The 14,478-nt window shown below is 46.6% G+C and overlaps 1 long non-coding RNA gene across 1 annotated transcript in view; it reads left to right on the top strand.

Moving 5' to 3' along the window:
• Positions 1-2,976: 2,976 nt before the first annotated feature.
• The window catches only part of LOC142045251 (uncharacterized), a 68,048-nt gene continuing 56,546 nt past the window's right edge, over positions 2,977-14,478 (top strand). The window contains exons 1-2 of the long non-coding RNA XR_012654549.1: positions 2,977-3,105; positions 3,208-3,439. This is a non-coding gene — a long non-coding RNA (uncharacterized LOC142045251). The remainder of the gene's footprint in view (positions 3,106-3,207; positions 3,440-14,478) is intronic.

The following is a 14,478-nucleotide window of genomic DNA, read 5'->3' as shown; positions in this document are numbered from 1 at the left end:
ACTAGACATTTCAGGAGAGACCTTTTGTGCCATAAATGGCTTTGAAGTCATTGATTAAATAATGTTTTTTGTCCTACAGAGAAGGAAACCCTCAGCAGCCTCCTTTAGCACCCATGCAGAGCTTAAAGGAGGAGAGTTGTGGGGTGGATTTGCAACAGACCCTGGCAGCAGTACTCTGAATTTGCTTTGCACTGGCTGATGTGGAGCTGCAGTGGGGACCTGAGCTGTGGGGGACGTGCCCACCTTTAATGTCTCTTTTCATGGTCCATATCATCTCCTGCATGGACGGCTCCATCCTCACCTGGGTTACACCCTGGCCTGAACGCCATAGGGGATGCCCACACTTACACGCAGCACGTGAATCGGCTCAAGGAAGCTCTGAGTTCAGCTGCTCCTGTTTCAGGCCAGAAGACTGCAAACCTGGTGTTTTTGATATAAAGGGGTTGATTTGTCTGATGAAGATGCAGTTCTTCAGTACAGGTAGGCTCTTGGATGTACGGCTTTCCCTTCATATTTTACTTTGCGACTGTTTTTTCTCAGAAATATGGAGCATCATTTCCTGCTTGCATGTCTGTCTGGCATCCACAGATGGTGAATATGGAAGTCCATTGATCGGCTTTTCTGAAAAATGTCGTAGGGCTGCTGGGTGTTTGGAGTTGCAGCCACAAGTCATTGCATGTGACTCATTTTAGGTTCCAGCCAACCCAGCTTATGGTATAGAAACACCTTTAGTATCTTCTAAACTTAAGTTTATTTTACTGCAACATCTCCCTTGTTTCCTAAGAGCTCCAAAACTTGTTCTTGGATAAACCTCCCTATTTCCCAACTGGCTTTCAGCAAGTTCCAGATCTGGTCCTAATTACTGCTGTGTGAACATATGTTATCTGAAGAACTGATGAAAACCAGAATTTGTCATTGGAAAAACCCTGGTATATTGATGGTTTTTATGTGAGCATCGAAACTGGGACAAATTAATTTTTTCTTTCATGGATTTGAGTTGCAGAAAAAAAAAAAAAATCAGAGATGTCAAAATCTGCATGTGAAAGCTGTAGGTAACTCCTGGGTGTTACCATCCGAGGCCTTTGCATCTTTGCTTTGTGGTATCAGCTTTACTCTTTGGCTGGCCCAGGGCTCCTTGGTGTTACCCCTGTGACCACAGGCTCCAGTGTGGTCTTGCTTCTCTGTGCCCTGTAGTAATGTCTCTGCTGGAGCATGTGAACCCCACACCAGGTCTCTGCTCCCAGAAGGAGCTGCCAGCAAATAGGTTTATAGAAAGACAGTGCCAGGAAACTTGGCAGCTGATAACAGAGCAGCTGTATTTGTTGTTTCTAACTGGCAAAACACAAAGCAGAATTAAAGCTACTATACAGGTTATTACAACTTTTAAAGCAAGGGAGACTATGTAAATATATTGCTACCAACATACTGGGTAATATTTTAGTATGAAATTTCAGCTGACCCTGTTAATTTTACTTGGAGAACAGCACAGGAGAAATAAGGAATAACATGCCATGTCAGGTTGCCCATCAGTAATCAGAAACGCTCCGCACTTGTTGTCTATTGCTGGTTGTTTCTGGTGACGGTAAGAATAACTCTGAAACTGGAACAGCGGCACGAGAGCTGCTTTACAGGATGAAAGGTGTCCACCAGCTCATCTGAGCCCTGGGTTTCAACGGGTCAAACTGGTACTGCTCCAGTTGGAGCATTTTAGGTTTCAGAAGGCAGAGCGTCCCCAGGAGCAGAGTCTGACTTTGCCAGGAGGTACCGTGCACCCCAGAGCCCCTGTGGGATGATTTCCCTTGGTGCTGGTGGCAGCGGTGTCACCAAAGCCCTGCTCTGCCCAGCAGTGTCCCAAGGAACTCCTCTTTCATGCACGGGTCTGCTTGCAAGCTTCCTAAAGCTGAAACGTGCTCAACACGTTCATACACTCTTAACTTGTGTGGTTTTTGCTGTCCATGTTTTCAGCTTATTAGGGTTGTTTTCATTAACCTGGCTAAGTGTGTTCTCTGTAGAGAACGCAGTCTCTGCATTTCTTCCTTTAGTTGACTAGTCAATGACCGGGCAGCAGTTTTATATTTCACTCCCCTCCTTCCTTAGCTGTTGGGTGGCCCCTGCCACTGGAGAAACTGAGATTGTATGAGCATCGTGGCACAGGGGTGATAAAAGAGAAATGGTAATTACTGAAGATATAAGTACATGTCAGGAACTCAAAAATCCTATTTGATAGGAGCGTCTTCACTGCTCAGTTTGCAGTGCACTTGCCAGAGCACTTGCTCAGCTGAGTTCATTCTGGGGAGCTTTGGGTTCTTTTTATTTGTCTTAATTTTGAGCCATTAAGTGTCGCTGTTTCCAGCAGTTCTCTCCAAACACAAGAGTTGGAAACCTTCATTGTAATAGCCCGGGGTTGAAATTTCCCCATTACAGCATGACTCCAGGCAGTGGTGATTCAGAAGAAGGAAAGAAAGTTCCCTCTGTTGATACATCATAACAATTCTAGTTTTTTTTCACTTCAGTCTGATAATTTGCCCATACTAAGGCATCTGAGGGACCTTGTCCTTGGGAATATTCCTGCCTTGCAACAGGGAAAAGGTCTGCTGCTCATTCTTTTGATTCCTTTGGCTGCTTTAGGATAAGTGATAATATTAGACCAGAAAGCAACTTCATCAGAGCTCCCCTTCAGAAATTCTCAGGGTAACTGAACAAAAAGAGTTGTTAGAAAACACTTTGTGGCATAGCCACTGCTTTTGGTACTGTGGTAAAACGAGGATGAGTCTGTGCTGTCGTAATTAAGTGCTGGTGTGAAAAGTCTGGAAAACAGTCCAGGTGTAATGGGAGCATAAACTTCCCTGACATCGGACCCGCTAATGAGTCCCCTTTGGCTTCGGTTTCCTCCTCTGTGACTTCGCAAATGCTTTTGGCAGCAGCTGGAGTTTGAGTTACAGCCACAGAAAGTAAAACTGAATGTCATTGGAGATGCGCTCTGGAAAGAAGATCCGAGCCTGCTGTACTTAATGGAATGAGATAGTTTGAGGATTATTTTTTCCTAAATGGCCCAGTGCAAGCGATAACTTTCCTGGACTGCAGCGAAGAGGGTGCAGCGTCCAAGTAAGTTCTGCAGCGTTTTCACTTTTCTCTTAATCTTATAAATACCATTTTTAGCAGTCGGTAGCAGGATATCGGACTATGTCTGGAAACATTTCCCACCAGCCTCTGAAGGCGTGCAAACCTGCTGTGGAGCGAGGAGGGAAGCCGGAGTGTGCCGAACAGGAGAGGGCACTGGCACTCCAGCAGCTGTGCCGGGCTCAGCACCGCGACCTGCGCCGAAGGCCGGATCGGCTGCAGCGCAGCACTCACCTTCCTCGCCTTCTGCTCTTCATATGAGACAAGAGCCTAGGAAAAGAGTGAATGAACTGCGGTTGTTGTCTGTGGCTCTCTGGAGGTAGGGTAAGCAAAGGCTTGGGGCTGAATTGCCGTGCACACGCTTGCGCTGGGTGGGAACCTGCCCCTTCCCATTTAACATAGGGGTTAAACAGTTCATCTGCTGGCGTCTGGCACGGTTCTTGTATTTTTTGAAAAACTCTGAATTAGTGTCCTTTTTTTGCACCTACATTAGGTATTCAATACACACAGTCTCCCCTGCGGTTGTAAAAGTGTGCAGCCCTTCACCCTGAGAGCCAGTATGTGCTGCCTCTCCTCCTGCCCCTGTCTCTCAGCCATCCGAAGCTATGAAACGCTGAATTTCCCTCCTGCTTCACAGCATTAACAAACAGCGTGCTGGGGAGCAATTAGCAAGTGCACCCTAACCAGTGAGTGAGGAACACTGGGTCAGGCTCCGTCCCTCCAGCCACAATCCCACTGTCTCCGATGGTGATGCTGGTGAAGGCCTCCCTGTCCTGAGTCAAAATGCTGGGCACAGACCTCTTTTTTTTTTTTTTTTTTCTCCCCCCCCTCTTCATTTCCATCCTTTTTTGTTTTCATCTTTTTGCTTTGCACATGTAAATGGCCTATTGTGTCAGAAAGAACCAAGTTCTGTTTGTTTTCAACTCTGATAAGTCTTAATTAGACCCAAAGTAGAGCTCTTGTGAAGCTGTTGGCGTAATTACAGGCTGGGAGAGCCTCCCTGCTGAATCTAAACCCAGCCCCTGCCTTCCTGGTCCCGTCAGAGTGTGGCAGAGGGAAGCGGGGACGAGGCATGGGTGGCAGCAGCCCCTCCGTTTCTCCCTGGTCCCTTTGCAGTTTGTCTCTGCTCCGTGAAGGTTTGTGAAAGGCAAGGCAGAAAGGGCCTGACTGCAAGGGAAGGAAATATATTTAGAAACATGAAAAATAGGAAGTGAAAACGTTTTATTTGCATTATTCACCAGGTCTATTATTTATTACATTGCTGTGCTAGTGTATCATTTTGTAACTCCCAAAGAAATGATTGTGCTCCTGGAGGGTGGCTTTGTGCTGCTGCAGCCTGTCTTTTAAATATGGACTCCTGATAGGAGACGTTGTTTGGCTATTTCAGCGCTGCTTAGTTTAAACGATGAATTTGTCAGATGGGGTTTTGACATAGGCCCAGGAGAAAGGCAATTCACATTCGTGCTGCTTGCTGTCTCCCCCGCTCTGCCTTCAGCCGAATTTTTCCTTAAACCTTAAAGAGGTTATCTTGTGAGGGGGAGAGCTGGAGCAAGGGGAGCCAGCAAGGTGCACTGGGCTGATTTCCACGCTGGATTTAATGAAGGTGACGGTACAGCAGGAGCTGCCCTCCTGCCCCATGCAGGTCAGCGGGGATTTCATCCTCCTCGATACCTTCGCAGCATCACCTTGTCTTCAGGCTCATCTACACCAGAAGGAAACTCCTGGGCAGGGAAGGCATGTCTGGGGCTTGCACTGGCGTGCTTAGGAGGTCACTGCGTGTCCAGTGTTGTTCTTGAAGGGCTCCGGAGCCGCTGGTATTTCTGTGGGTGGTTGACATCTTCAGTGATCTGCCCTCAGGCACAATTTGGTGTAAAGTTAGGAGAGACTTCCCTGCACTTTTCTTACTACTTTTTACAGAAACGAAGATGCTTAGCCTGTAAGTATGTGGTTGCTTTCTTGGCACAGGAGGAGAGAAGATAGGTGTATATCTTGTTTGGTTCCTTAGTGCTGCTTGGCAGGTTTGTGGGAGCACTGTTTCTTGGAGCAGTCCCCTTTTGCTGCAGCACTGCAGCCCACCGTGTCTCTGTAGTTACCCTGGACAAATTTTTTTTCTATTCATGATATAGGCAAGGTTTTTAGCCTGTCTTAAACAGCTCGTAGAGCCTATGCCTTCTAATACTTCCCCATAGGCAAATACTTGCACATATGTAAACAATTCATTCATTTATGTGCAGGATGTCATTCAAGTCCAGTTGTCCCCATCCACATGTGTCTTTTTAATGAGGGTCTGCCTGGAAACCCAGCCTCAAAATTGTCCAGATACAGTGTCCATCTGAACCAGGTGAACCCTTAAAAAGCCTGGAAAAAAATAAGGACCTAAACTCTTTCTCTGTAAGAATGCATAAATATTCAAATGCTAAACTAAAAGGGCTCTCGTCTCATCCCACAAGCCATTTGAGAGCATTGCTCATTCAGCCACAGGAGGATTTTAGTACTTTAAAAAAATTGCCACAAAACATCTGCAGTCTACAAAGAGCTGTTCTGCAAAGCATCTTGTAGGCATTCTGCAATGCATCCCTGATGGATTTATTACCTCCAGCTGGCTGTTTTGCAGCAAATCTTCCTTCCTTCATCTAGATGGCACTCTGCAGTCTGAAAAAGCCTTTTCCAAATTAACGTGGAGAGCGAAGTTTCAGCAATCACAGCCAGGAACTTGGATCTTTAGTTGTAATTTTCTCAAACTCTGGTTATGTGAATGGGCAGGAAAGGAAAGGAAGGAGAGGGGGGGGAAAGAAATGACATAGATGGAGTTTTTTGGGGTTTATGAGCTCTGGGACCTTAGAAAAAAGAGTCTTTTCTCCTGGAGCAGGTGCTGGTCCCTTAATGCTCACTTGATAAATATGTGCCGCATATTTCGGGAAGCTGCAGCACAGTCAGACCTCCCGAACTTCTCCTTAACCAGTTCCACCATTCACCCACCTATTTCTTGGCCTTGTAGGTTGTGCTACTCCTGAGCCTTTCTGGTACTGGATATTTAACCCATCTGAGCTTGTTTGCTCTTTCGGTTCCCCAGGTCACTGCATGTCCTACAGCCTGGCATTCAAAGGCTTGCCAGTAAGCAAAGGGGTTAGAAAAATAAGCAAAGATGCTTGTTATTTAGATAAGATATTATTTAGATACTGACATACTGCAGAAAATAGGTAGCAATTTCTTACTTTCAAAGGCAAATTTATTGCCTTCTATGAGTTTATTTTTCTGGCTATACTCGGGCAGGAAGAGAAATGTCTGGGGGCACCAAATACAAAGCAGGATTGATAAAGGCAGTTTAAGGAGGATAAGAAAGGGATATATGGGGATGTGCTAAAACGATCAGGGGGAAATGCAGTGAGGTGAAAGTATGAAGAGTGAGGCAGTTGCTGGGAACAGCAACGTGCATTTTAAAACTGCATTAAGTGCCAGAATCCCAGTAAAAGCAGAATACCACTGGTGCCATCTTTCTGATGGTCTGAGTTCATGGCATGGATGTCAGACTGTGAGAAAACCAAGCACCTTAACCTTTGGCCAAGCAGACGTCCGGGGGTGTTCAGGGTGCATATGCAACGTGTGTATGTGATTCCCTGTATAGCTTACTGTAAAATTGTGGCATTTATGGGCCTAAATGGGATTAAATGTGATGAATACATTGTATAACTTCCTGGTGGTGTACTTTCCTGAGCATGTGTTGGTGAAGGGAGATTTTTGCCCATCCATACGGCCCTTTTCTGCAAGGGGAACTCTGTGGCAAAGTATTAAAATCGGCATTTGCTAAATCTGGAGCAACTCTGTCAGTGGCCTTTGCGTGGATTGAGATTCCTTTTAATTGAAGGCATCAGTGCTGAGAATGGTGCCTGGCGAGAATGACTTGAGATATTTCTCTGTGTGTCTTGTGAGCTTGCTCTGATTGAGCCCTCTCTGACCATTAGTGACTCCTTTAGCTTTCATGTGGCACTGGGAGAGCACCCCAAGCTGCTGGGGGGACCCACCTTTCCCCGTAGTGGCGTACTTGGCCATGGCCTCTACCCAGTACAAATCCTCTGTACACGTTGCTTAGACGTTTTCAGTGAGCAGCTTTTTGCTGGGTGGCAGTTATCAGAGTGGCAGTGGGTTTGTCAATCCAGTGTCCATTCTCACCAGTTTGTGATTCTGCCCAGGGTGGTAGTGTGAGAAGGGCTCACCCGTTCCTCCTCCAGCTCCTGCTGGTTCCCTTCCTTCGCTCTTACTCATCCCTGGCATGTTTGTCTGTGTGTCTGGACGCATTTCCTGAAGTTGTCCTTCCCTTTAATTTCTGTGCCTCTAGCACGTGTACAGCTATTTCTTGCCAATTTGCAGTGGTTCAGCTTGCAAAACCTGTGTGGTGTGTTTGTTGTTTTGTGTTCACCCCACGGTTGTTGCCTGTTTGGGGCTAACAAGAGCTCTGGGAAATGGTTTTGTAAAGCTGTTGTTCTGTCCTTCAAATCCCTGCCCTTAAGGTCTGCTGCTGCTAAGAAAAGGTAGAAGAGGATGAAGCGTGTGCAAATTGGAAGATTTAAGTAAAATTACAGAATGGTTTAAAAAATTTTCCTACTTCTGGTCTCCATTGACTAAGGATGTGTCAAAACAAAACCTGCCTATCCACATGCATATACACATCCTCTCTCCATCCCAGTCCTTCCATTCCATGTCTGTTTGTCCCTTCCACAAAACATTGTCTTTCGGGTAACACTTTGACTGGCAGCTCAAACCCTCAGCTGCATTGCTCGATGCTCCTAAAATTAATAGCTACTCTGAAAAGCACAGTTCATTTTGGGTTCATGTGAACCTACTCTTTCTTCAGAGCTGCGTGACCCCGGTTTGGACAGTTTTAAAATACCCCATCAGACAGTTTGAATATACCCCATCTCCTCCTGGGCTGCTTGTCCCACAGGGATGAAGGCAGAAGAGCCATGGGTATGGTCCCGGTGGGTTGTCACCCGTCGTACTGGCCAGGAGGTGTGACTGGGTGGACCGGAGGGTTGTTCACACAGGATGTGAGTAACCTGAAGGAGCCGTCCTGTCCTGTCCTGGAACAAACAGGGAGCAGTGAGTAAGAGGTGGCCTGGGCATGCCATGGTGGAGCACCAGAAATAGCCTCAGGCTCCACAGAGGAGCTGCTGACGTGGGGAGAAGAGGCATTTCAGGATTCTGGCAGTGTGTAACGGGGTGGCAGAGCTCCAGGTGGGGTTCCCCATGTTATGAGCTGGAGCAGACTTTGAACCTGTGCTGCTTTTACAGCAGAAATAGGTTTTCATGGCTGTCTGCTGTCCCAGCAATACCCTTGCTGCGCCAAGGGAGCATCTGACTGCGATCTACCGCAACGAAAACCTGCCGGGGCCCAGCAGTAAGATTAATGCTTACGGGATTTTCCTGGTGAGACTTTTTGTGGTATTTACCAGAAGATCCTTGAAGGCAGAAATCATTGCATTAAAAGATTAAGGCATGATTAAGCATGTTTTTTGTTGTCCTGTTCCCCCCCCTTTCTTCTGGCAGGCTGGCTCGGTATTACTATACAAGATCTTTTTCATTTTTCTACTTACAGAAGAATAAGTTTATTCAAGTCTTTTCTACAATTGTGCCATCCTCGGGTAAGAAGGAGCCTCGAGAAAATTTCAGGGATCCAAGTGGAATTTCTTATTACTTAGAACACAGGCACATTTTGACCTCTCGCGTTCTAGGTTTTGAGTGATGTATTTAATCCATGGTTCTTCAAAAATTAATAGAAACAATTAACAAACATAATATTTGAATGATGTCATCATCATCCAAAGATCCTGCCTTGGTGTGAGGGGAGCAATGCAGGATGGAGGGTAGTTGCAGATGTACTAATTTCACCTGATGTGGTGGCACTTACTGCCGGGGTCGAGGGGTTGACCTGATAGTGGAGCTGCATGGTGGTTCCCAGCTACAGTCTGGCCCCAGAAATAGTGTGGCCGAAACATAGTTTAGGTGCCCAATTTGGAAATATTTGGAAAGTATGTCCCAACTTTTTAAGTAGAAATCTTAACAATTAATCAAGGAAGAAATAGATGCTAGGGTAGAAACAGGGTAAATCTTTTAATTTGCTTTGGTTATTGAGACTGTCTGCACCACAGGCCATAGATATGGCAAAAAGTTGTGCCTTCGCTCCCTGGTGCGTTATTCATTTCTATCCGCACAACCTTTCTTCTGTGCTCTGTCAGTGAGGGTCACGGTTGTGCCTTGTACTACTGCGTGCAAAACATTTCTTAATTTATGTGCTAATTAACCTGACAGTGTGACTTGATTGTTAGGAGCTTGGTGTCCCGGCAAGCCTGTCTTTGTAGACAATGATCCTTCCCTTTTATTTTAACTAGAGCAAGGAGCACAAGGCTGAAGCAGGGGGAGGCAGCGGCTTCTCTGGGGGGCGTGGGGGGGTTCGGGATGAGATAAGGGCGAGTATTGTGGAGGATGCAGAAGCTTCAGAAATATCTACTTTCAGCTTCCCTTTTAATGGAAGTTTTATTTTAGAAAGTTTTAGTTAACGTCATCCTAAAGTTTATTTCCATTTTATTTTTTAAATGAAGAGGCTATAAAGCTCCTGGCTGGGTTTTCATTTTTGCTGGCTGGGAAGAGAGAGGTGAATTGGCTGCTTGTGTCCCGCGGGGATGCTTTTGGGGCTGCTCAGCATGTTCCTGCCAGCAGCGCCTCGCTGCCTGACCTACCTACGGCTGTGACTCATCCGCCACCTTCTCTGGGCAGGTGAGGATATCAGATGCATTTCTGCAGCCTCGTGAGCTGTATCTGTACCGTGCGACGCTACACGCAAAACCCCCGTTGCTTTTGCCAGCGTGTCCTGGGGCCACTTGGGTTTCCTTTGCTTCCTGCGCTGCTGCTGTCCCAGCGTGGGCATAAGTCTTGCCAAAACCGCTGCTAATAAAGGAAATATGAACGTGTGCGTCGCTTGCGGGGTCAGGGCAGCTGTGGCAGCCTTGGGTTTGGTGCAGAAGTCTTTGCCCTGGCCTCCGGCGGGGGGCTGAGGGGATGCAGCTGGGGGTCCCCGTGCCAGCCCACACCTTGGTGCCCACCCCACGGTGCGCTCAGCCGGAGGAGCTGCAGCCTGGCTGCTTCGCAGGCTGAGAGCTTGTACTCTCATGCCCCTGGCTTATTGCAAAAATAAATTTAACCACAGGAAAACAAATGGCTAGTCTTTCTATGCTCTTCCTTAATTGTTTGTTTCCTATGTGCTTGTACGGCACAAACTAATTTTAAGTAAATTCATACAAAGTTAAAGTCTTGTAGTGAAGCTCTTCCTGAGCTCCTTAACACCTTTGTGTTCAGTGGGAGAATAGCAATGGCCAGTTCCAAAGTCGGACCCTGGGCCGCTCAGGGTTAGTTCCCTGCACTGCCACAGGCTCCTTTCCTGCCCCCCTGGCAAGTCGCTGAAATCACCGTGGGCCTGTGATGGAAGTCTGTGTGATCTGAGTGCCCAAATCCCTCTGATACAGGAATTATCTGTGTTCCCACATATGCTGCAGTCGCTTGTCTGCAAAATGAGTGAAAGTGCAGCATTTGACTTATAGATGTGATGAAGAACACAGAAATAACCATGAGGTGCTTGTATCTCGTGATGGCGTTGGCACAGTCTTCTCTCCCCCCTTACATCTCCCTCCTCTCAGCCGGACCGTCCACCCCCTGGAAAGGTGTCAGCGTACAGCTAACGTGTGAGTGCCCTTTGTTATTAAGGAGCTTTTTCAGTGATGCCGAGTTTGTGGTGTTTGGGTTGCAGGTAGGGAATGTAATCGCGGCTGGTGCAAGAGCCAGGCTCCGGGGCTGCGCTTCGAGTATGGGAAAAGTCAAGGTTTGCCTGTCTCCCCCACTTTGCCACCCATTTCACTCCTGCAGCAAGATCCTGCACTCTTGCTGCATCACCACTGTTGGCCATGCTGTGAGCTAATTCAGCTTAAAAACTTGCAAAAAAAAGATGACTTCTTAGAGGGCAGTTCAGCTCAGGAGTGGTGCTGAGCAATGGGAGCAGAGGTGGATGGGAAGAGCTATTGTGAAGCCACATCTGCGATGCTAAGCTGAGTTTGTGGGGCTGGCAGGTGGGGAGAGGTGGAGTTTTTTCCCTTTCCAGGCTGATAACATGCATAAAGCACCAAAGTGCCACATCTTTTTTTCTTTTACTTGAATGTTTCAACAGAGACACGTGCCTGATTGCATCAGCTTGCACACCCACTGCATCACTAAGGATGTGCTGAGGATGCACAGTGCTTGGAGTTTGCTGTCATTTTAGAAATGTCTTTTTCTCTACAGTTTATTTTTTGTTGAGTAATACTTTTTGTTCTTTTATGTATTTCAGCATCCTTAGTAATTTTGAAAAAGAAAGACTTATTGGGGAAAATAACATGCATGCAGAGGTGTGGGCTGTATGTGAGAGAGAATGCTACATCTTGAGTAAGTCTGGGTTGGTGGGTAACTGTTCAAAAGTTCAGAAGGTAACCAAAATAACACTGTAGCCTCATATTTTTAAAACTGTCCCAGTAAAATTGCTGATTAATGTGCTCAATCAATGCAGCAAAAGTCTGGTTCCTGAATTCATTACTCCCCAGCTGGGAAGATGGCAGAAATTTGGGAAGATTGTTTCTAATTCCATGTGCTCTGTGTATGGATTTATTTTTTTATGTGGCGAGAGTGGGAAATTTGCCTAGTGTAACAAATGCAAAAAATCAAAAATTAATTTTGTAGGGCAGCGCGAGGACAGGATAGGCCCTGATTTATGAGCATTCGTGTAAATGGAGGATGCGGGTCCTTAGGCTGAGCCCAGCACCAATGTTCGGATGTTTGGATTAATCCATCATGTGGGCTGGAGTCAGGCTTGCTGGTGGTTTGTTCTTTGGTTTCCTCATCTGGAAAAAGGGAAATGTTTTGGACATATGGATAAAGATAAATCAAAATGATAAAGCATTTCATTCCAGACTGATGACATCTGCACAAGAATAACTGTTCCTGAATAACTTATCGCGTAGACAAACTAAAAAAAAAATCTATTTTAACTAGAAATATGAAGGAGGTATAGAGCTCTGGGTGACAAGCACAGCTCCTGATAACACATGAATCACAGATCACAATGGGGTCTTTAAGAGCTACAGAAATGATAGTGCTGTTTTGGTAATGGTACATCATGTCCCATCTATATGTGCATATACTATATTTATATTATATACTTGTGTACATTCCAATTTTATATATAAATACAATTTACTGTTGTGGGCTTTAATTAAGAGGAATTCTGACTTGTTATTTTTAGTAAAATAATATGGTAGAAAGGAATGTAATTTATCAAAGAAACACTGCTGAATTTGTGACAAGAACAGGGAGATAATGGGATTTCTGAGACTGTATGGATGTTCTTTGCAGTGATTTGAGAGGGCAGGATATGGGGGAACTTAACTGAAAATGAGTTCTCTTTTTTCCTGAGATTGTTTTAAACCTAATCTATTTGCAACTCTTATTTTATGGATGCATACATCTTCTTAGATGAATACTGAATTTTTTAGATCATTTATTGTAACAAGTAGTTTTTGCCTGGAAAAGATCTCATGCTGCAGACCTCCGTTACTAATAATATATTCTTTCACAGTGCCAGCCTTCATTTCTTTTTAGTCAAAGCTTTCTATCAAATTCCAAACTTGAATTAAAACTGCTCTTCTGACATGTGAAACATTGCCTCATCACTCTGGAGGTTTGTCGCATTTTTTCCCTCTTACTTTTAATTAGACAGTGTGTAGACTCCCCCCAGCTAATGCACGCACAGGTTTTGATGTAAGTGCTCGTGGCAGTTTGGAAAGCACAACAGACATGTGACTGGAGAGGGTAGTTAATTTATGTATAATTAGGCATAATGGCTCGACAAGTCCTCCCCCTGCTCCACTTGTGCACGATAACCTGACCCCAGTGGACTTGCTAATGAGCAGAAACGAGTATTTCTGCCTTCAGCCCAGGTTGGCGTTGGGCTCTGCCTGTTTTGCAGCTGCGTGGCGAGGTGGGGGGGCCCTGGGTCGGACACCCCGGCAGCGGGGAGGGGGTTCCTCCTGCTCCTCCTTGCCGCTGGACCTGCTGCGGTGCAACTTCGTGGGGTTGAGTGTTGGGCAAACCCTGTGGTCCGGGCGAGAGGCTGAGGAGCTACTGGGCGGCTCGGAGCGGGGTGGCACCGACCCCCCCGACCCCCAGTGAGCAATATTGAACTGAACAGGGCTGTGTTTTCGGGGAGCCTGAGCCGAGGTTAAGCATGCTCGTGCTCACGTGTGCAACTTTGACGAACGTTGTCTGGGGCCGCGTCGCTGTCCGTGCCGATGGCGCAAGTCGCGGGAAGTTTGCAGCGCGCCAACTCCGTAACTGTGTTCCCTGCGCAGGAAGCACGGGCTCGCCAGGCTTGCCTGGAACCTTGGTGCTCTCTAAGGTGATCTACAGTGACCCAGGAGGGTGTTCGACTACTACAGGAGGATTCTGTCATTTTTTGGGACCCTTTTCCAGCTGCAGAGCTCAGTTACTTTGCATGATGTTTTTCAGTTGGCGGCAGTGTCCTGTGTACGAGCTGTTATTTTTTTAATCCATTGCATCCTGCAACGATCTCAGAGGGAAGGCACAGCAACACAGCCCCAAAACGTCCTCACGTTGTTCCTGTGTCCCCTTAGAGGAACAAACCCCAAAAGACCCCAGTCATCCTCTGTGTTGCAAATGGCCTTGGCAGGCAGGCGGAGCAGTCGGCTGCCCAGGTACTCTCCACGAAGCATCCTTTTCTTTTATTCACTTGGAAGTTTTCCCACTGCCATTAACCTCATTTTCGGTACTATTAAGGGACACCATCACACATGGGTGAGAGATGGGACAGCTGAGGAGAGCATTCAAGCACGACTGGGAGGGTTTTCTCACCCGCAGGACCCCCGCCGCTCTCCAGGCCAGAAGGTGCAGCTTTGCACCTTCAAACACCGCCGGCACCTTCTGCTCGGGGCTGACGACTTCATTCTGAGCCCTGGCGTTTTCTCCGCACATCACCTCTGCTTCTCGCTGAGCAGAGTCGATTGCACCCCAGGGCTGTGCTTCCAGTGACTGCTTGCCCTCTGCTTTAAAATATTTACTTCATTTACTGCTTCTGTGATGTATCCGTTTCGGCTGGGCTAGGAGCCGCATGCTATCTGAGTTTTCTTCCTCTCAGAGGTAATTGCAGACCGTGGCTGAATTATCCTTCCCCTCTTGGGAAAACTGCAGAGCCTGAGCTACGAAAGCCTCTTACTCTCAGGCAACTTTTCCAGAGCTGATATAACTTGAGAGTCTTGTATGAATCCT

Source organism: Buteo buteo, chromosome 27 (genome assembly GCF_964188355.1).
Source record: "Buteo buteo chromosome 27, bButBut1.hap1.1, whole genome shotgun sequence".
NCBI lineage: Eukaryota > Metazoa > Chordata > Aves > Accipitriformes > Accipitridae > Buteo > Buteo buteo.
This window is presented reverse-complemented; position numbering and strand designations above follow the sequence as displayed.